A 22,914-nucleotide genomic window follows, 5' to 3' on the forward strand; every position below is an offset into this window, starting at 1 on the left:
AATGTATTGTGGTTTGGCTTTTTTGACTTCCTGTGCTTTTTAGCTCCGCCCCTTTTTCTGTCCAGCCTCGGTTAATTGTTCCCAGCCGTCTTTAATTAGCAATTGCACCTGCAGCATTTCTGCTCATGACATCAGTCTCTATGTAATCAGGAGTTTTTCAGCTCTGCCAGGCTTCTGTGTTGCAAACATATTTTTTTATTTTTTTATTTAACACATTTACATTTGGGATCTTGTACAACTACATTCTGAGTACTTCTATCAGAAAGAAGTTTTAACATGCATAAATCTTGCCAACACTTTTTTGCGGGGGGTTAAGATGCTGTTTATATTGCATGAATCTTTTTTTTTTTTTTCAACGCCTGTGTCGCTTCACATTTCAAATCCTGTGATTGGTTTTGAGACATAACTCGCATGTGATATGTAGGTCACGGGTGTTCCAATATGGAAGCCAAGTTGCCTGGAAGATGACCAGTAATCCACTTTGCTCTGGCTCCGGCCTGACCGCTGACCCCTGCTGACCTCCCTGGAATTGATTTTTTTGCGACTGAACAAAATCCACGCACAAATTAAGCCAAAATATAAGTGGGGGGAAAAAAGAGAGAAGATGGGGATGAAAGACAGCGACGGATCCAAGGAGAGGAGCAAAAGATTGAAAAGAGAGGAGCAGTATTGGCACACTGAAAGACGGTGTTTAGCCAGAGGAAAGATGGATGACCACAATGACTTACTTTCATAGAACATCTGTAGTGTAGAATAGCAGGACAAAATGATGAGGGCCCTGTGAAAAGCTGTAATTTAATAGCCTAATTTCCTGCCCGGCCCAGCAGAAATATAGGCCTGACACTGACAGCAGATGAAAATGCACCAGGATTTGATTTTCTCCCATGTAGAGAACAAGTTCAGGCCCATCTCCTGCTCTTCAAAGCCCCACTGGCAATATTGTGCATCTGTGTGTGTGTGTGTGTGTGTGAATATGTGGTGAGTTATAAAGGGTTAGATTAAAATTCAGATACTCTTGTGGTGGTGACTCCCACCTCAGGGCTAATGACGAATTTAGTTATCACCCCATTTTAACTGATGTTTCTGCACCACTAGTTCAAAGCATTGCTGGATTGAATAGGAGGTTAAAATGAATAGGTTTGCGTCTGTTTAACCTGCTTTCACCTTTTAGAAGTAAAATGCATGTTACAAGCCACTGACCTCTTGCACAACGGAAAATCCTCACAGCCACTGATCTGGTGCATGAAGTGCATCTGCTGTTAAACTGCCATGACGTGACGGCTGGAGATGGTAAAAGATGACATACAGTAACGACAAGGGCTTGTCCAAAGTTTTCTGTGGCCAAATGAATGGCATTTGTGTTTATCTACCAGAATTCTTTGTATTGAAGCTACATAAATCTGTCATAGGGCTTTTTTTCTCCAACATTGAGCAATTGATACTTATATTTTTGCTTCTCGTTTGTATTCGTTTTACATTTTAGTTCACCTCTATTGATTATATTTGTCCACTTAAGACCCCCTCCAATGAATATAGTCTTTTTTTAATACATTTTTGTCGCATTTTTCAAAAACACTGAGCTTAAAATGATTTTTTTTTACACTTTTTTAAAATTTAAATCATAAGTAATCGGGAACAGGCCAAAAATGCCATTTTGAATACCAGCTTATTGGTATGTGTAGCATGTATGTCTTACATGAACTTTACAAAGTTGGTTTTAATTAATTTGGGCTAGTTTGGTTCGACTCGTGGAGGAATGTGAATGTTTAAAAACCACAGACAAGACTTGAGTTGCTAATGTAAATGTATTTACAATATACAGTGAATACAAAAATCACAATATATACAACAAAGGATTTTTTTTAGTCCAGAGGCTGTTTTCTGTTGTTTGTCTTTATAGTTCTTAAGGCGTCCGTTAGGCCTTATGAAAGAGTTTTTATAGTTCTCTTTTGGAAAAACGAAAAGAAAAGAAACACCCCAGCTGATTTGTTGGATGAGAAGGGGGTTAGTTCCTACCGCACTGGCAGTGAAGAGGGCAGAATCCAAGTCAGTGTTTTAACTGTCCAGTGCTCAGGTTGAGCATCCAGTAAATTGGTCTGCAAGACGACCAGTCTTGCGACCTGGCCTTTTAAAACAGGGTCAATAAATAAATAATAATTTCCTTTGATCAAAAGAAAGCATATTCCCACAACCTCCTTAATTATCATAATAAACAAATGCATATGCAATTCATAATCAGGAGGACACTGCAAAAAAATATCTTAGGTGCATAATCGATAGTTGTACAACATTTCCAAATTCTATTTCAATGTAGATGATCATCAATTTCATTTCAACGAGTACTCACAATTTATATTTCAACATTATTTATCAAGCAGAAAAATAGTTCATTTTAACCACATCCAATTATAAAAAAACAATTCATTTAAGCTGGCGCCCGCGCCAGCTGTCTCAATCATGGCTGCACTCACCAGTTCACTTTTTGTTCAACTGTGCAGATTTAAATCCCGGCTTCAGATGATGAACGCCGATCTGCAGCAGCGGTACACAGCCCAGCTCCCTCGTACTTGCAATCTGTCAGTGCTTTGACAGGTCTCCCAAGAACGAAAGCCACGTCACTACTGAACTTATAGTATCCCGGTATTTGCACAGCGCAAGGGAACTGGCAAATTTAAAGTGACAGTGCAGAATTTTACTAGGAGGATACAGCGCAGTATAATTTAAAATGATAGCGCAGAATTTCATTGGGGTTACATATGGGTGAATTAATAAATTTAATGAATCGATCTGAATCAATCCAAGCTCAATAGATCCATAAAAGTAGAGATCGATCTTTTATGCCTTCCTTTTCCGGTGACCCAACGCATAATGACAGTCAAGCAAAGGTCAGCTAGCTTGATGCCCACGTATAGTGGAATTTCCCATAGGAAGGCCTAAACATACATTGTTGACTAAATGAACAGCTTTATGTACTCACAAGAAATGAATTTTCCAAACTCCGAATGCGAAAACATTTTTTTAAGTAACCAATTGTGGTCTAACGCATCACTTATGCTAAAATCTTCTGGAATAAAGTATAATGCAATAGTGGCCAAAATGAAACGCCGTCCAAGAGAGGCAGAACATAATGATCTGCACATTTTTGTTGGAGCTTCTCCTTTTTACAATTTTACAGTATGTGAATTATATCTGATATATCTTCTAAACATTAATTGTGTGTGTATATATATATATTAAAGAATCGAATCGCATCGATCTAAGATCTGGTAAATCGAATTGAATCGATTCTGGATAGTATTGGTTAAACCTACTTATTGGTGATGCAGAAAAAAAAACGCTGAGCAGGCCATAAACCTGCTCTGAACTCTAAATAACGGGTAGCGAACGGAGGGAGCATGGTATCTCCATAACAATGATCCAACAACTCAGTGGTGATTTTCTGATGAACTACTGCCAATCTGCAGAAACTATGTCCTAAAAAATGACACAGCTTTTTGTCTAAAAATGTCATATTCATAATTTCAAAACCACTTGAAATACTTTTAAAATAGAGCAGAAGATGATCGATGTGGAACTTCAAGGTTTATTTATTTATCTGGTTATCAATCTGTGTTTTATTTTATTCCTTTTTACATTTTGTTTTAACTCCAGTGTTTTTCCTCATGTGGATCCTCCACAGTGAACAGGGTCCGGCTCCTTTCTGTGATCAGGGGGTCCTATGGGAGCGTCCTCTGTGGATGTGCTGAGGGGTGTTTCCTCGTGTCAGTATTCAGCCAGATTTCTAATTTAAATATTTTTTATTTATAATATTTTGTTTCTTGTGTTGTGTAAATGGGGGTTGGGGGAGGTTGTGTGCCCCCCTCCCTTTTTTGTTGTTTTTCTGTGTGTTTATGTTTGTGAAGGTTTTTGGTTTTGGTTTTCATGGTGTTTGTTGCAATTTGTTGCATTTTGAAAAGAGCTTTATTAAGAGTTTGATCTGATTTCAATGGGTTATAAAAATATCAGAGCTACAAATTAAAATATGTTAATATGTAAAAAGTGGGATTATGAAATGTAATCTAAATTTATCAGGAGGCCCCTGAAGATGTGCTCGGGAAATCTTATCTGTCTCGACAGGCTGTGTGGATCAGCACTGTGGCATTGTTTGGACACCTGGCTAAAATGATATCACAGTCATGCAGGTGGATGTAATAAATACATAAACCAATTTCTCAGAGTCACGTTATGAAAGAATGTTCCCTTTTCTTCTTTTTGGATATCACATAAAAGAAACAGGACTGATCATAACGTTTGTTTGGTGTGTCATGCACAACGAATATTTATCCAGGATGCCAAATTTGGCTAAATGGAAGGACATTTTATATTAGGGTCTTAGAGGAATTACGTAACCCTTTAGGGGTCTATTAAGGCCCCCCACATTTGAAGCCAACCGGATGGTACCAACTATTTAGAATTCTTCATATGACCAGGTTGCACAACGGAGTTTTTCTTGATGGCTCCCATGTTAAAAAGTCTAATTTTATACCCTTAATAAAAGTATTTACAGCCTGGTTTCAATGACATCTTCTGTGGTCATTGCTGGGCTGCAGGATGGTGTAGTAGTTGGCACACTTTTCTATGTCCAAAAACATGCTTCACAGGTTAACTGATGACTCTAAATTGTCTCTTAGTGTTGACCCAAGATGAACTGTCCACAAGAGTAGCTGGGTAGGCTCCAGCGACCCCAAACAAGAAATACCACTACACGTTAGCTTATTTACAATAAAAGCCAATTTTACTGGATTCCTGTATTTTTTTGGGGGTTTTACCAAAGGACCCCAAATTGATTTTTTTTCTTGATTTGTTACCATCCCACAGGTACGACAGAGTTTTAGGGTCAGTTTACATAAATTTACTAGATTTCTTTCCCGTAAATTTACGATTCAAAATCCCGTAATTTTTTTTATTTTATTTTTTTGGTGGCCCTAAAACTCCGTCGTACACAGGAAACCCTACCTTTTTTTTTTCTTTTTAAAGAAAATTTATCGTGGAAACCACGCTGCTTACTTTAACTCCATAAATTGGATAGGTAAAATAGGCAACAGATTTATATCTAAAAAGTATCTTGTCACTTATTTACATAGAGGTTGACGGTAGACATTTTCCATTCAAGAAAAATAATCTTTTTTATTGACAGACAGACAGACAGACATTAATAATCTCAATGGGAAATTGTTGGGTCTGCTGCAAACCACAAACAAGACAAAAAAGGTGAAATAAAATTTGAAGCTTGACAAAAGTATTTAAGATTTGGTTATTTAATAATAATGTTTAGGAATTAAAAGACAAAAAGTCACACAAAAAATGTGTGTGTGTATATATATATATATATATATATATATATATATGTACACATATATATATATATATATATATATATATATATATATACATATATCGATATGTTCGTAATTAATGCATACAAACAAGTCTGTCGATTTTAAAAATGAAATCTGGAATGAAGATTATAGTTTTGAGTTGATAAATTACATACATTTACCATTTTAAGACAATGAACAGAAACATAGCTTAAAGCCCCTTTCTTTTCTTTTTCTAAACAACAAGAATCAATTCAAAATGGTGATTTACAATTTTAATAGTTTACATCAAGATGCATAGTGTGAGCTCAGCAACAAATGACAAAGTCTCTATAAATGTAAATCAGACCAATAGGATATCCATACAAACGGCCCGCAGCTGAGTGTTGCCATCAAGCAGTTCACCTAATGTGATAAGGAACATCAATAGTTGATTTTTAAACCTGTTGGTGCAGAGAAAGAAAATGAGGATGATGAGATTAGCACAGCTTGCCTCCAATGCCGAGATCCAGTTTATAAACGGGCACAATTAACACAAACTGTCATTATACTGAGGCTGATGACATGAGTTGGGGGAAATTGATTAATAACTTCCCAGGTTGAATGGGAATGTGCCGCAATACAAACACAGACTCGAATTTGTATCTCAGAGTCAACGCTGACATTTGAACTTCTGGATATAATTAATCATTAGAAACTGTGTGTAGACAGAAGGCTGCGCGCCAAGGCTCACGCATTCATCGCATGTTGATCTTCAGACAGGCATAATAATGCGCTGTGACAATCTCACTTTATTTTTTCACTAAATTAGCAGGTGTGCTCTTTGGCAAAAGCACCTCCATTAATGCGACATCCTGAGCTACGTTCCCTGAGGTGGACTAAGCCGGGTCTTAACTAATTATGTGTTAGTGGGGAACGGACACAGTTTGTACAGAAAACAATCTCGTTCCTTTTTATTTTCATACATATTTATTTCACATTTATTTGTTTCTGTTTTATTGTACAATAGAGATGTTCTTGTTAAAATTAGATGAGATGAAACCTTTTTTTTCTACATTTGTTTTATTTTTGTGCCCTAATTACAGTCTACAGCTGTCACCATCTATTAGTGCAGCTTATGTATACAATTAGAACACAGGTGTTGGTCTTCTGCAAAATGCCGAATTGGCAGAAAAAGTACTGGGGGGGGTTTATGCTGCCAGATTTTTGATATAGTAACTTCGGAAAGCAAAAGGCAGTTCCAATGCACACCTTTAAGACAATTGTGATTTTATATTGTTACTTAATCTTTTTAAAACTTAACTTTTTAATTTTTGTTTTTGCAATATTAAATCGGAAATGATACACGAAAGGAATATTATGAAAATTACAGATGTGTGCAGACGTCTATTGTGTGTAGGACAGAAGTGTAGACAAGTAAAACATTGCTAGTGTTCTAATGCATGTTAAATAATCGTGACCTAAATATGTATTTTTGTAAGTAGTATATAGTAAAAAAATTTAGTATGTAGCATATTTGGTGCTTTATACTCTGATCCTAGCAAAACATTTTACCCCTTATTAACCACACGGTTTTTTGTTTAAAGCATGTTTTTTTGTTGGTTGTTGTGCACATTGCAACATTAGTCACCGCTCCCAGCTTTCCTTACTGGATTGGAATCCAACCACGGAAGACAAAGTTTTGCATTTCCTTAATTGGCCACTAGAGGCTGGTTGCACAAGGAGAGCAATTTCCTATTGACTTCTATATTAAAAAGTTATAGTGTCTTGATTTTCAACCAAATTTTCAATCCCTCAAGGCTTTTTTATTCCTGCAACAACGCAACCAAATGCATTCAGTAATAGTACAGTCCTGTCCAACCAAACATCATTCTCTTCAATGATAACTTCTCCTTTCACCTTATCATTTCCATCAGAACCCACATTTCCTTTAAGGATTTATTAAAGTATGATTGAATTTCATTTAGTCTGTAATTATTCTACTTCTCTACTGATGATTCACTTCACACAACGTGACATGCTGTCAGGAAAAGCAGGACAGGGAGGGCGTGCGCTCGTATACCATGGCTCTTAAACAGCCAGAGGAGGGTTAGGATGGAAACATTTTATATTTTAAAAGGAAAGGTGTTAAAGCAGATTAAGCTTTTGGGCATTCTCTGTCTCTCGCTCTCTCTTCACTGCCGTTTAGATTAGTCCGGGTAAGATGACTCAGCCATTTGATACTGTCAACAGAAAGAGCTTACCAGAGGCTTTTTAACAGGCGCCAGGTGATCTAATAAAAGCTCAACTACAGTGTCCTCGGGCCAACTAAATGGTGGTTCATTTCTCTTCCTTAATAAAAAATAAAAATGGGGGTTTTGCATACAATATCTTTGTATTCACTTTTTCTTAAAACCTCTTTGGCTAGCGCACAGCGTGTTAAAATGCGACTTCCACCTCCCAATTACAAATCCCGATTTTGCTGAAAAACTTGGATTTAGGTCGCTGCACATTGGCCTTTTGGGATATGTGACCGTAGTATTTGTTAGGTTTCGCTAGCAACATTCCCAGTATTAACCCTTTAATACTGTAGCTTTAGCTTCAATTTCGAAGTTCTTTTGACTATTGTAACTCAACAGAATCAGCTGATTTATGTAACGGTCAAGGAGTTGCGGTAGTTTACTGAGTGCTATTTTGCCGGCAACTTCACCAATAATAAAGTGTTGAGCAACAGGTCTATTAAAAGTTATACAGTACTGTACTTTATTAAACCCTATTGATCCCAAGGCCACCAGCTCAGTGGCCTTGTGGAAGAGTGTCTGCCCTGTGACTGGACAGTCGTGAGTTCAAATCCAGGCTGAGTCATACCAAAGACTCTAAAAAGAAAATGGGACCCAATGCCTCCCTGCTTGACACTCAGCATTAAGGGGTTGGAATTGGGGGGTTAATTCACCAAATGGTTCCCGAGCGCGGCTGTGTCTGCAGCTCACTGCTCCCCCAGGAATGGGTCAAATGCGGAGAACAAATTTCAGAGAGCTAATGGTACTTTATACCTATATGTGTGAGTTAGCTCACTTCCTTCTCATCTGCAGGAAACTTGTTTAGCTTATGAGTGCTTTTACATGAAATTCGGACTGGTGCAAGTTACTTCTGGTTACATCTTTAACAAACCAAAGAAAATCAGCAGACAACTACTGTACCTGTTTTTGTGCTTTATGAAAAAATGTATACTGCTTTAAAAATACTTTACTGATAATTTCAGTCAATCTTAAAAATACTCATACAGCATTGACGTTTGTGGCTTCATAATTATTAGGTATTTTTTGTGACAGTGTAGTACCTGCTACAAGCACAGGCAGAAGGCTGGATCCAATTGCAGCAGGTTTATTAGCTCAGCTAAAGGAAGCTAAATCAGGGTCAAGCAGGAAGGAGTCAATAACAGGCATAAAATCATCAAAAATAAATTGTTTTTAAGGTAGAAACAAATGACCGTGTGCCTAAAGACACATAACTACATGTGGAAAGATTCAATCGGAAAAGAAACGAGACAGAGATTGAAGAAAACGGCCAAAAACAAACCAGGAGGGAGGAGGGGAGGGGGTGCTTTGAAAAATCCGGCCTCATGTCTCCAATTCATAATTAACTTTTCAGAACCATCGCAAAGCTACAGGCGAGAGGCTCATGCCAGCAGAAGGATTCCTTTTCTTTGGCAGATGTGACTCTTTCATTATGTTCATTAGCATGTTTTCTCTGAGGCAGCTGCATATGAGGCAGTTTGAGGAAGCGCGTGTCGCCAAACAAGCTCACAGGGGAGACAGTTTGAGTCTTGTTTGACTACCAATAAATAAAGTTTTTTTTTCTTAGACAAACAACCAAATCATGTGTATTTCTATCGATGTGGATTGCATTTAAATTATTCTGTTCACTGATTCCTAAAAAAACAGAACTGTATCAGCTTGTTATAGGTAACAAACAAAAGGATTTTTGAACAAATCTGATCCTGTTGATCTCCCTGTAAATCCGGCAAATTGAAATCAGTATCCATAGATTTCATAATTAGCTCCGATTATTATAAATTGGAAAAAATCCATTGTCTTCTACAACGATTTTGTTGACTTATGAACCAACAGTAAAAAGTAGTTGCTTTGAGACAATTTCCATATAATTGTCATGTTTTATTTAACAAGAATATAGAAAATGAATCATTAAAACCCATGGAGGTCTCCCCTGCTCCGAGGCTTCCGTAATCACTGACCGGTGGATGTCGAGTGGCGGCCACACGGCTCACCTTAATCCCCCCCTTTTCTCTGCTATAAATTATGCATCAGAGGTAAAAAAAAGAAAGAAAGAAAGCTTTCTCCACCTCAGTGAAAGTGTCCGTTAATCCCTGGCTCCTAAAACCTGTTTAATCTGAACTAAGTCATTAAAACAGTAAAGGGATATCGCAGAGGACTTTCAAGCCGATTGGCTTAACGGTAACGTGATTAGATCATTGATCTCAGCAAAGCCTTGGGCTTCCAGGTGCGAAATGACTATTTAATGAAATCAAAGAAATCTCGTTACTAGAAAATTACTGATCAAAGTTTGGGCCAGGTGAACGGGGTGGCGGTGGGATCCGTGTTTCTGGGCAAAGGTATTTATTCTCCATCACCACTCCAGACATTTAATAGGAATGTGGAAGATTGGAGGTTGAAATTGTGTTGGTAATCCCTCAGGAATAGCGATTCTCTAGATCAAGGCATCTTCGAGAGGAATTTGGATTCAATGCTGACCTCCGCTGAAGAGGAAGTCATAAAATATCAGCTCAGCCTAATTAATGCAAGTTTCTTCTTTGTGTATTTATAACCTCATATTCTTCAATCAAAATAATACTTTTCCATTAAAGTAGAACCTGACTGACTTGATAGGAAGAAAATAGCTCCTAAATCTTGTGATTTCTTACAAAATAAAAAATGTCTTGACAGATATCTATTCCTAACTGAAAAAGAATTTGAGAAGATTTATTAATTCCTTAAATGTTTTTTTAACCTTACTTTCCATGACAGAATGACCTGACCACCTTGGAGCCAGCAGGAGAGTTTTTTGCCTGTGTAATCCACACCATGTCACGTCACGTCACATGGGTTTTCCTGGAGTCGTGTTAAAGTCATGCCATCCCACATCTAGCCAATCGTTTTCTGAGGGGGATTGCCGGTTGCCATCCTTTTTTGGAGGGTCACCAGGGCCGCTCCTCTTCATGTGTCTGTTCCAGAGGGGGGGTCACTGGGTCTGCTCCCCTTTATGTCTCCTGTGGTGAATCGTCAGGACTACTCCTTTTCATGCATGTTCCTGAGGAGGGCTTCTCCGATACCCCCTTACATCTGATTGGCTGACGGTACCCTAACTGTTTTCTGGTTCAGCTTTTGTTCCTCCAGCTCCCTTCCTCCCAAATGTTGGGTTGGGTTTGGGAATGGGGTGTCTGCCCTTTTGGGGAGGGTTTACTGTAAGCATTCTCTGATTTAGTTTGGTTTTTAAGTGGTGTTTTGCTCATGTTCTTAGTTGTCCTCAGACAGTCACTCCATGTTCATGTTAATCTTGCACAGCTGTTTTCATTTCTGTAAATTGTTCTCTGTGTATATAAGTGTCTGGTTTTCAGTTCATTATTGTCAGGTCATCTGCTCTGCTTTTTAATCTCTCCACTTTTATGGTAAACAATATGAATATATATGAAAATATATTACCTTGGCACATTAAAAAAAACATTTTTTATTAAAATAATAGTTAATTTGTTGAGCTCTTTTCCAACTCGGAAGTGAGATGACTCAATCTCTGAGGTGCCGACTTTCGATCCCTAGGGGTGCCGCCCATTTCAGGACCTCAACCAAGAGCCGGCCTCTGCAGGGGGTTTACATTTTGCTCACAAAAACAAACAGCAGCTGATCATTTGCAAAGATGGATTTTGGGTGTTTGTGTCATCCCGGGGGGTGGTGCCAGGAGCTCAGCCTCTTCCTGGAAGGGGCTGTTCTCATTGGTCCAAGTCAGCTCGTGAGAACCCAATTGTTTTGGTGGGTTAGGTGAACCCAGAGCGCAGGTTTTTAGAGGAACACTCAGGAATGTTTGAATGGATCAAAATACCACTTTGGTAATGAATGAACATTATAATAGACTTGAAAGCTCAAAAAATTGATTTAGCATGGTATAGGCCCTTTAAATGTTTAAAGTTCTGCGAAAAAGAACATTCTCCTGCATATTGGGTCCTTTTCCCACCCGTTCCTGACAGAGATTTTGATGGTACTGAAAAAGTCTTGCACACAAATTCATATATTTGGTCAATACAAGTCAAGACGACAAAACAAATGTGAACCAAAATGGATAATGACACAATAATACAAAAAAAAACAGCCACTCGAGTTTAATGAGCCGTTGATAAAAACTGTGCACGAGGAAGATGCTCACATGTTAAATAGTCTATGGACCAGATACACCGACTATTTTTTTGTGTTTTATTTTCCTATTTATCAAACACCGCCCCCCAGTGAGTTACTGCTGGAACTGCAAGATCCGTCAGTTTGGTCCAGTTTAATCTGTTATTCTTCTTTTTAAAGAAATTAGTTATTTTTTTGAGGAAACGTTTGTAAAAATGATTAGCCATTTCTGGTGTTTAAAAAATCTCCTCACTTCGTGTTCACTAACGAGGACAAACAGCAAGAGCGTCCAATAGTAATTTATGCCACCATGTCATCAAATGTCTCCTCTTTTATCGCTCAAAATAAATATTTGCATCACAGAAGACATGTTTTCTAATTAATAGGACGAGATGAAATATCACTTAATTTCTTATTTAATTACAAGCCATAATATTGTCTTTATTGGTCTGCTCCCGGCCGCTGTGCAGTTTCCGCCTGCTGATGGATGTGCTGTAGATAAGAACATGCAGGCGTTTACAGTGTCCTGGCTGGCGCATGAAATTTGCCCCGATGGAAAAATTCCGTAGGAGGTGAAACCGGTGATGCACAAACACAAACAGAAAGGTGTGATATACTCAAAAGCGTCTACAATCATGGTTCTCTAGGATTTAAAAATAAAAAAAAGGTTAATTAACACCCAGTAATGAAAATTAATGACACAAATCATACAAAGGCCCTGACACACTTTTTCCTCTTTAATTGCAATGGCTGGGAAGCACTCATTTTAATGACCCATAATGCAGCATTGATGTCCTTCAGTGTCGAGCTCCCAAGTTCTTCCTGTGCGATATCCTTCTTGTGATGACTTTTATAAACCATTATCACCACTGTGACAAAGGTATTGACTTCCATCCTTGCATGAGTTTTGCTTACGCAATAACTGTTGCCATTAATTGGGGCAATGAGGCTTGCTCTCCAGCTCTCACCTCTGCTTTCTGTCTTGGTCCCTTAATGAGGATGATGACTTTCCACAGAAGTTTTGGCCCGAGTCCCGGCTGAGGTCGTCACTAAAAGCCTTAGTCACGACTCCCCTTGTGGGTGGATATGGTCTGTCTGATGGAGGAAAATGGTCAGACCTGTACGCAGGTGGCTTGCATAAAAAGGTTTGACCGCTTCACGTTCAATTTTTTTATACTACGGGCTTCCTGCTGGCGACGCGTTGTAGGGGACACTTGTACAACACCTAAGGGTGAAGTAGATGAGCCCCTCCACCAAATCCTGGCCTGTTAGCCCTTGTGCTATCTTGTTGGGTCCAGTTGACCCCAGCCTTACATTGACATGTTATCCCTACCATGACAAAGGTGGATAAAGGTGGAAAGATTTCATGTAATCTATGGAAACCAGTGAAGATCAAAAATCATTGAAGAAAAAAGGTTCAGCGCACTGTCTTGGGTCTGGAGACACGTTAACGTTAGGAGTTGGGGTCATCTGGACCCCACAAGATAGCCCAAGGGTTAGTGCTGTTCGAGTGATAAGTGCGCGTCCTTACATGAGACTTAATTGTCAGAGTGTCGTTTGTGTGGGCACCCTGTGGGCAACCAACAGTCACTTTCGAGTATCCTGCATATACCCTGTGTGAGCAGCATTTGCAATATTAGTGGGGAGTCGGTACATGCGCCTTACTAATTACTAGAGTCTACTAGTGTCATAATTGCGTGCAACTCACGATATACTTAGCAAACACACGACAATTGCACATTCCATTTTCATGACGTCCCTTGAGATGGCCGTATAAGCCTCAAGGGAACTGTCAAACTATGTTCACACCGGGTTTTTGGGATGTTTAGCATATGATGTTCACACTGGGCTGTCATTACCTCATACTAGCGCATTTCCGGCACCTACAGCTGGAAAAAGTTTGGTGCAAAATGTCGAAGTGGTCTAAATCTCGCAAATCTTGCTCAAGGCTTTTTCTTTCACAGCTAATGAAAGACTTAGTGTTATATGTTAGGCCTGGCACAAACCACAATTATTTATTTAACAGTTGTCATTTTCTAAAATTAAAAAGGGACTCCAACCCAATAGTCAATACCAAAGCCAAGTCCCTGATTGGTCAATTTTTGGTTTAACTTTCAACGCACGTTCAGTGGAGGCACGTTTTGTACATAGAGGCCCAAAAATGGTCATAGAAACATCCGTAGCTACCCGTGAACGTGAGAGTTTTGAACACAGAAGCTTGAAATGCACAACATGAACCCGTTTATAGACTTTTCATTGAAACTGATCGTTTGAACTTGTGTATCCAAAAGCAGTGGGAACGTGGCTTACAACCCTTCACGGGCTCAGACAACCCATCAACCCGCAGCATCCATACAGGTCAACTCTCGTCATATGGGTCCATGCGACTGAAGATGAAAACAGAGACGTCATTCAGTTTCACTATGAACAGCTAGCTGTTTTCCTTACACTCTTGTAAATTGGCTTGGATGACCATAATTTTATAAAAATCAAATAACTGTAGCTCTTTTTTTTCTTTTCTTTTTTTTGCAGCATTTGAATAAATCCCTGCTCTCATGAGGCCACACGATTGCTCCACTTTATTAAAAAAGGCGCCAAGTGACACGAACAGCTTATTCAGCAAGGTTACAAATGTCAATAGAGGATCGATTTATAACAACAAATGTGCTTTAAAGAGAACTAGAGGCTAGACGGACATTTAAATGAAAACAGATTCGTTGGGTGCTGGTGATTTAGTAGAATTTCCTGAAAGGCTGATACTAAATTGTTTACCAACGACTGTCTGGAGTCATCTCTAGGGAATGAATGAAACTGCTCCACTTCCAACTTGCTGATTTAGCACACTCTCCAAACTTGAAGGAAAAAAAAACCCTACGTCCTGCTGCTAGTTCATTTTGATGATTAATTTTGAATAACACAATATGATAAATTAGCCAATACACGGCATTTGACTAATTAATTATAATTAATCACGTATGAGTTTTCAGAGGTGTAGCCAGTGATAATGTTGTCTCGTTGATGTATTGTGCGCATGAAGCCCAGCGTGCGGATTAACGCCCCGTCTATGGGCGGAAACCCTCCCTGTAAACTGTGGTCGGTGTGTTTCACCAACTGCGTCCTCATTTGACTCCACAAATGGGATTTCGTTTTAATTGACAGTTCCCCCACATCCATTCGTCAAGATGACAAGTGTGGGGAGGGGAGCCCCTTCTGCATACACACAGCTATGGAGGTCTCTCATTGGAGACTTCCACCTATCCTTTTTCCTGTGTATGTTTGAAATGTCTTTCTCAAATCTTCCTGACAGGCACCGCATAGGTCAGTTTTTCCACCAAAACTCCAGTGTTGCATGCTTATTGGAGCCTGCATCCGTGTGTATGTGTGTTTTGCAGGGAGCAAAAGCCCAGCAACCCATTGATCTGAAGCTTTTGCTGTGAAACCTGGCCTTTGTCTGTTTGATCTACCTCTCTTGCCATCCTTTTTTTTGCTGTCATTCCCTGACACGCCACTCTGACAGATCCTGAGCGCTGCACCGGTGGGAAAGTAACACGTATTTCTGACCTCTTGAACTCCTTTTTCTCCAAAAGCCCCCCGAGAAAGAATGCTTTAGCTGCCCACGACTCTTCAAATGTCTACCAAGGGACATTCTGACAAGAGAAGGGGCATTTCAAGACAGGTATAGATCCTCAGCCGGTGTCAGGTGTGGGTATTGAACAAAACAGCCAAGGATTTATGGCATGCACACTTCATGTATTGTGCATGGACTGCAGCGAGACAAAGTTAAAGGCAGTGTTGTCAGCACTTCCCTGTCTGACTTTTTTCCTCTGTTCTCTGTTGAAGGTGCACGAAGCTGCACAGTTCCTTTTTTTTTTTTTTTAAGAGTTTCCTGTCATGCTCAAGTTTCATCCAAAAATACCTTTGATAAACACTTTTTACAATGCAACAACAAGAGATTATGGTTGAATCCAAATCCCCTTGGTCCTCCCCATAAACAAAAACCCTGGACTATAACCTTTGACCTCATCATCCATTGATCTTGGCATTGCAAAAAGAAAGTCCGAAGTGGGAAGGGCAAAATGATCAGTTTACTCCACCCAACTCAACAACATTCGGCGTAACAAAGTAAATGTTGAAACTCTTTTTGTCCGTGTATCGTCCAACCCACCTGCCTATAAACAATTGATTTTATTTTATTCATCCTCCAGAGTTCATAAAAAATTTAACAAAAAAACGTAAGAACCAGAACTTGAATAAATTTACAGGACCACATTTACTATAGTTAAAACCCTTTGAGAAATGAAAAAAGGTACAGTATACCGTATACTTCAGTGCTTTTATATATGGATTAATGTATATGGTGGAATATTATTGCGAATACCTTAACACGGCTAACGTAAAGTGATGTCGCGACTGTTTTTGTTTTTTTACTGCAAACATTTGGGAATTAGCATTATCATCGTTTGTTTTAGCGCTATCAGCCTGTTATTTTCGTATTGCAAACAAGATTGACAGTTACAGGAAATGTGAATACGCTAATGAAGCTAACATTTCTAACATGACTAACATGTAGCATCTTCCCAACAATTTCTGGAGTTAGTTTTTGTATCTCTGACTTTTGTCTCACTTAGGGCGCCTTATATGACATAAGTTTAAATAAAAACAGACTGTTAATGCCTTAGGAACCAGTGTGCCATATTGCGGAAAGTATGGTAAGTCTTTTTTTTTGTTTTTTATTTAACCCTTGTGCTACCTTAGATGACCCCACCCTGACATTGACGTGTTCTCCCTACCATGAAAAAGGTGGATAGAGGTGGAAAGATTTCATGTAATCCATGGACACCAGTGAAGATCACAAATCATTGTAGAAAAAAGGTTTAGCGCTAGCATTTATCTAGTGGGTCTAGATGACCCAACTCCCGATGTTAAAGTGCCTGGGATAGCACAAGGGTTACAGGAGTCAATGGAGGATTCTTTTCTTCTGTAACCCACCTCTAGTGGTCATTGTGACGTACTACAACATTTGATTGCATTGCGTTTGTGAACAACTGGGGGTGGATGCTTGCTTTGTTGTTTTCAAGAGTTAGTGTCTTGATTCCTCTTTTTTTTAGCCCTGCTTAAAAGGGATCATTGTCAAATACTAAATCTGTTAAACTTTTATGATCCAAGTTCACATTTCATTTTGATTTACGATTAAATTACTATCCATTTATAAAGTCAAAACTAACAAGTGATACTAAGGTAAGATTCAACTTTTATTAATAAAATTTGAATTCCTACAGTAAAACTACCCCAAGGTTGTTCCTTGCCTGGAAGAAACAAGAGGTATTACAATGAAGGAAAATCCAATCATGGAATTTATTCAAATAGATTTTTTTTAAGTAAAGGTTGATTCCACGTTATTTAATTATTATTATTATTTTGTAAACATAGTCTTAATCCTTTGTATTCTTTTCAAAAGCTTAAATGAATGGGTACTGCTGAGTAGTATGATTGAAATCCAGCTAAATCCAGATAAATCCAGTTAAAAGGAGACATTTAGTTGTAATTTGTCACATTTCAGCCTCTTAAGGCTTGCTTAGGATTCTTCTGGACCAATTCCCAGAAACTCCAGAAATTATCCATTAGAAAAAGAAAAAAAAGGGCTCAGGAGTGACATCGCAGGAAACGTGCCCCATGGATCAGCCCTTTCCACTATTGACACCCATCCTCCCCATCACTGATGTATACATTTTAAGAGGCAGGGCATGAGGATTGGTTGGAGGCCACTCCACAGCAACAGAGGACAGCCTATGGAAAATGCCCCGAGATGGTGATGTCATCAGAGGCAAACATGCATTTCCATAGGTTATCTCCTCTGTTGCATGTGTGTGAGTGGCTCTGTCTCCTCTAAGGGAAATCAACACACACACACAGCTGCCATATGCTGTATCACCTTCAGGCTGTCCTCAGCTGTACTGCAATGAAGTGACTTCATGAATGATTCTCTCATGTTTACTGAATTGAACTACACAAGCACCTCATGTTCATTGGTGATCTCTTTTTGTACAGGTGTTGCATTGATACGTCCATTAATCAAAGGGGGACTGAAAGCCATATGTAGAGGAGATGATTAGTGTTGATAACGATGTGCCACCCCTGCACATAGAGATGAAATTCCTACAGCCGCACCTCAAAATACACCGTCACGTTCCAAAGTGTCCTGGGGTACACAGAAGGTGATCTCAGGGGCGGCATTGCCCCTCTTGAGCTCACTCTTGGGTCAGCGTACCAGCAGCCAGAGTGTCGTATCTCCCTGGGTAGCATTTTTGGGACGTTTGAAAGCCAGCAGCTTGCCCTTTCATTCTTTTCTTCTCTAATCCTTTTTGTCCGCACAATGGCTTGACGAAAGTAGAAAGAAATCAAAAGGCACAAGTTGAAGCGTGGCCTCGATGTCTGGGCACTAATTTCATGCACAGGAAGACAAGAAACAAGTCTGTGTATGCAACTACAAACAGAGATTTATCTATGCGAACCTGATCGTCTAAAAGCTATTATTTGCACAGAACAGACATATGTGTTGACAGATTTTTTACTTATTAATCTTGAATTTAAAACCAAAAAACTAAAAAAAGGAAAAATGTATACATCTACTGCATTGTCCGCCGTATTGTTTTTTTTTCAATAAACACTGTCTTATATAATCTGGGGTGCCATATATATGGAATAGTTCTGATTGTGCAATTTCGAGACATCCTGCTAACGTGTAGTGGTGTCTGAGACAGTGCTCTGAACCTTTTTTCTTCAATGATTTGTGATCTTCACTGGTGTCCATGGATTACATGAAATCTTTCCACCTTTATCCACCTTTGTCATGGTAGGGAGAACACGTCAATGTAAGGGTGGGGTCTTCTAAGATAGCACACGGGGTATGCGTTACTAACAATGTTGGGATTGTAGCAAAATAAAATTTTAATTATGGTGAACACAGTTAATGAAGTCTGACTTGTCTCTGACTCTTTCGTCTCGCTTAATGCACCTTATATATGACACAGGTTGGAAAATAGACCATCCATTGATGGTGCACCCTACAAAAGGCTTAATTCTGGTTGTGCTTACTGATGTTAAAGCAATTCGGAGAGGTACGCGGCAAAAAGGTTTGGTTGGATTATTGTGACTACGCTCGTGTGGCTTTCATGTAGCGTTGTCAGACAGTTCTTTTACATGTTACTAACAAGGTTGGGGGTTAACAGAGTCACAGTAACGTTTGTTTTAGCGTTTTCAGTCTGTTTTTTACATGTTGCAAATAAGATTGGAAGTTCCAGGTATTCTGAATACGCCAACGCGGCTAACGTGTCACAAAAGTACTAGAATTACTGGGAACGCAGTTAAAAAACTTTAATCGACAGTCTGACTCTTCAGTCTTGCTTAACATGCTTTGAAATTCTGAACGCTTTATATTCGATATAAACACAAAAATAGACGATTAAATGATTGTGCTGTAGGTATTGCGTACATCTCCAGGTAATGCATTTTATTCATTTTGTGAAGTCTAAAGATTAGCATGCATTTCACTTTACAGCATTTTAATGGAGCAGCATATCCCTTAAATTGAAGATCAGACATTGGTCAGTGAGGGAAACATTGATGTGTGAGTGGATTCTCATACGGCTCGTGTTTTTCTCCGCTGGCAGGGAGCAGCGGCGGAGCTGATTTGTCGCGCCGCATTACGCTGACAGATCGACTGATTGTTGACAAACGGCTCGACTCGATGCCAGCGCCGCAGCGGTCATCTCCACGCCGCTGCCCGACTCTCCAGTAATTTGCCGGGGCTACGCCGCATGACAACCATGCTTCATCCCTCTCTTCTTTTTTTTTTTTTTCTTTTTTTCTTTTTTTTTCCCTGCACGGTTAAAAATGCTCCTCTGTGACAGTGTAATGATGACAAAGAATAACCGGCGAGCATCCAACCCCACAGACAGGATAAACCAGAGAAAGGATCCAAAGGGAGGACAGTGGAGGGGGTGGAGGCTGTGTAACAGTGGCTGGGCAGGGGTCACTGAGGACAAAAATCAACTCATCTGTTCATTCATCTTCATGTACCTGAGTCCTTTATGACAACTGAGGATTAAGTAACCCCAGAGGGTAAGGATGCAACCTTGTGCCCGTATCAGCATGCATCAGAACTGGCACTACCGGGTTAAAAAAAAAAAAAAAAAAAAAGATCTGAGGCTGACATTTGCTTTTGTTATACAACAAAGTAAAACTAACGATTAATTGGAACTATTCTGTCTGGATTTGTGCTTGCACTAAAACTAGGAGTGTATCTGAAAGCTATAAAAAGAGTTAAGCCCAATAAGCTCTCTAAGCTGCAAGGAGGCTTTGATCTAAAAAAAAAATGATTTGTATGCTCTGTGATCACAGAAAACACCATGGGGTATTTTTTTTTTTTGCAAGTCTACAATTGTGTTTGCCTAAAAGCTTCAACAGATTTTTTTCTGTTTCTTTTCTGCACCTGAAATAGAGAGCTCACCTGTGGATGAACCTGAGCTGTGCACATGTTTGCAGGCTGGGTCGGTGAGACAGCATCTTCCATGTTTTTCTGACTGTGGGAGATGATCTTTTAGGTCCTACAGCAGTCTGCTGTCCTACTGGGATAACAAGAAAGAAAGGAGGGGGTGGAGAGGTGGTGTTGGTGGGTAGGCTGATCTCATCGTGCCTTGGCTCACTTTGCCGGGAATGGAGAATGATGTAATGTTGTTGTGCGGCGGTACTCACTTATCAGATGCGCTGAGGAGAGGAAAGGCTCACAAAAAAATGTATTAATATTATAATGTCACCTCATACACATATAGATATATACTACAATATTAGATCTTTTTTATTTTGTTTAATTTAATTTTTCAAAAACATTTAAAATAGCTGCAAAAAGCAGTTTTCCAGTTGTTTTTCTGGCTAGATAACTCATCCAAGTAAAAACTATGTTTGAGACCCTTTAACGGCGAATCATATATTTTATCTGGTTCACCTTCACCTGATATATTAATATATAAATTAAGTAATTGCTTCTTTTTTTTTCCAGGAACTCACAAGAGCTCATGGATTTGCATTTCCTTCACCCCCATTCCCCTCCCTTTTTCCACAGCTTAATACAGTCACCTCCAGAGAATCACACCACTCCAGTCCAGTAAAAGATGGGGGTGAGAATATTATACCGTGGATTTTATAGTGGGTAATTAAAGAAATCACTGTTTTATGTCCGAGACAGGAAAAGGACCTTGTCTGTTTCACAACCCCTTAATTTGAAAGTGGGATGACCTTTTTCTTCCAGTCTTTAAGTGCCCGCCATGCTGTCCTTAAATATTTTAGGGAAAAATGAGGCATCAAATATTAAGTGTTGCTGATGCATTCAGGCAAGGCATTATATTTGTCAATAATTCGATGACGAGTAAGCTGGCATGACCTCACCACCTGTTTTTGTCCCGTCTTGGCACAGCCTTGCAATATTACTTAATTTTGGCCCCTGCAGCATCACGGCCCAACCTGGGTTCCCGCGCCAGTGTCTGGTAGGTAGAGCGTGTGTGTGTCAGGAGTCCGGATGGAAGCCAGGAAGCGGAAGATGAGTCAGATGAACACTTGTCAGTTGATGTCATCTCAACCGAGCGCTGATGACCGGCCCCAGCTGTTTTGGGTGCGCTCCGCAGCACCTGTCGGATGGAGGTTTCGGCGCACACAAGTGCAGCGCAGCACTGGGGCCCTGCTGCTCACAAAGCTTTTATTACTCCCCAGTGATGAAGTCAAATGGGGCAGACAGTACATCTTCAGCGGAGCATGGCTGTGTAGTGCCAGTTTGTCTGAGAACGAGCCATAGAGGACACTGTTGTTTCCTGGCACAAAGTACCCTTCCATTTTTTTTTTCCTTTTCTGTCTTTGTCAGAGTCACAGGTATTAGCACCCGCTGATGTGAGCATGAGGACATCTGATGATATCATTTCTGACACACTCACTTGTTGGCATTACACAGAGATGGAGTCACACAGCCTTGATCCAACGATTAAACAGGTTCAACTGGTAAAAAAACCAATATTTTCACGCAAAAGGTGCACAAAATTGAGCTCTGTTCACACGGAACACCAATCATGTGGGAGGAGCGTCCAATTTCAATGTTAAGTTGATGTGTAGATGCGATCTGACTTTGCACCACACTCGACTCTCAAAATGTGCAATGCATTTCTCTAGCGGCAGCGCAGAAATTTGTGACCCATGGTGCAGTGTTTATACTTCTGTTTATACTAGAGTTCAAATATCTAAACCATATGACAATAAGACTGAGTGACCCTGCCCCCCTCCCATTCCAAACAGGAAGTACTCGCTAGCTCCAAGAAGCCAAAATCCTGTGGGCTTCAATAGAGAAATACATAGCAATTGTTCAGTCATTATATTCAACCCATCAGATGCCTTAATAAAAGTATGTGGTGCTGCGGACCATTACGTTGAACGTTCAAAACGTTTAACGTATTCTGCTTTCAAGTGGTAGGGGTGTGGACTTCTAACAAGCTCACTCCTGATTGGTGAGAGGGGTTGCCATAGTAACGTTGACCCAGACCGCCTCGGGCCAAACTGGTTCCAACATGGTGGCGTCCATATCTGAAAAATTCAGCAACTGAATTGATATTTGGTCGGAGCTGAAAGTAAACCATTTTCTATGGGTGAGGCCATTATCAATCAATACCACGGCATCCGTATTGCGAAAAAATGGCCACTAAATTGACTTTAGAAGTAAACCATTTTCTTTAGGTGATCTCGCACTCACCCCGTCAAGTTCTCATCATACAGTCAACGATCCGAACTTGGCAAACAATTTGCGTCACGTCAACCAATAAGGAACTCAGCTTTGATGTGTGGATGATTCAATCAGCAGGCAGAGTCCAAAACCAACATGACAAAGATGATTGTTGTTGTTGTGTGTTGTCCTCCAAAAAAAAAAAAAACCTGATCTTTCAACATCATCAGTGGCTGCGGTGACATGGACAAAAATAACTGGAATAAACGGCTGATCAGAATAAAATGTGTCATGTTAATACACCATTCTAAATACTCTGCCCCGATCAGACTCAGTCTTAAGATCCTTATTATCAAGATAGGTGCACATAAACAATTTATTCCGATTTTGGCTCATTTCTGCGCTTGCTTGAACT

The 22,914-nt window shown here is 39.7% G+C and overlaps 1 long non-coding RNA gene across 1 annotated transcript; it reads right to left on the reverse strand.

Annotated features, from left to right (window-relative positions):
* Positions 1 to 1,786: 1,786 nt before the first annotated feature.
* LOC105356921 (uncharacterized) lies at positions 1,787 to 5,415 on the reverse strand. The gene is made up of 2 exons (XR_910967.3): positions 2,472 to 5,415; positions 1,787 to 2,125 (listed from the first exon to the last, which is right to left on the reverse strand). It is a non-coding gene; the product is annotated as an uncharacterized LOC105356921 (long non-coding RNA).
* Between the last annotated feature and the right edge of the window lie 17,499 nt (positions 5,416 to 22,914).

Source organism: Oryzias latipes, chromosome 22 (assembly GCF_053564925.1).
Source record: "Oryzias latipes strain Hd-rR chromosome 22, Olatipes_Hd-rR_3.1".
Lineage (NCBI taxonomy): Eukaryota > Metazoa > Chordata > Actinopteri > Beloniformes > Adrianichthyidae > Oryzias > Oryzias latipes.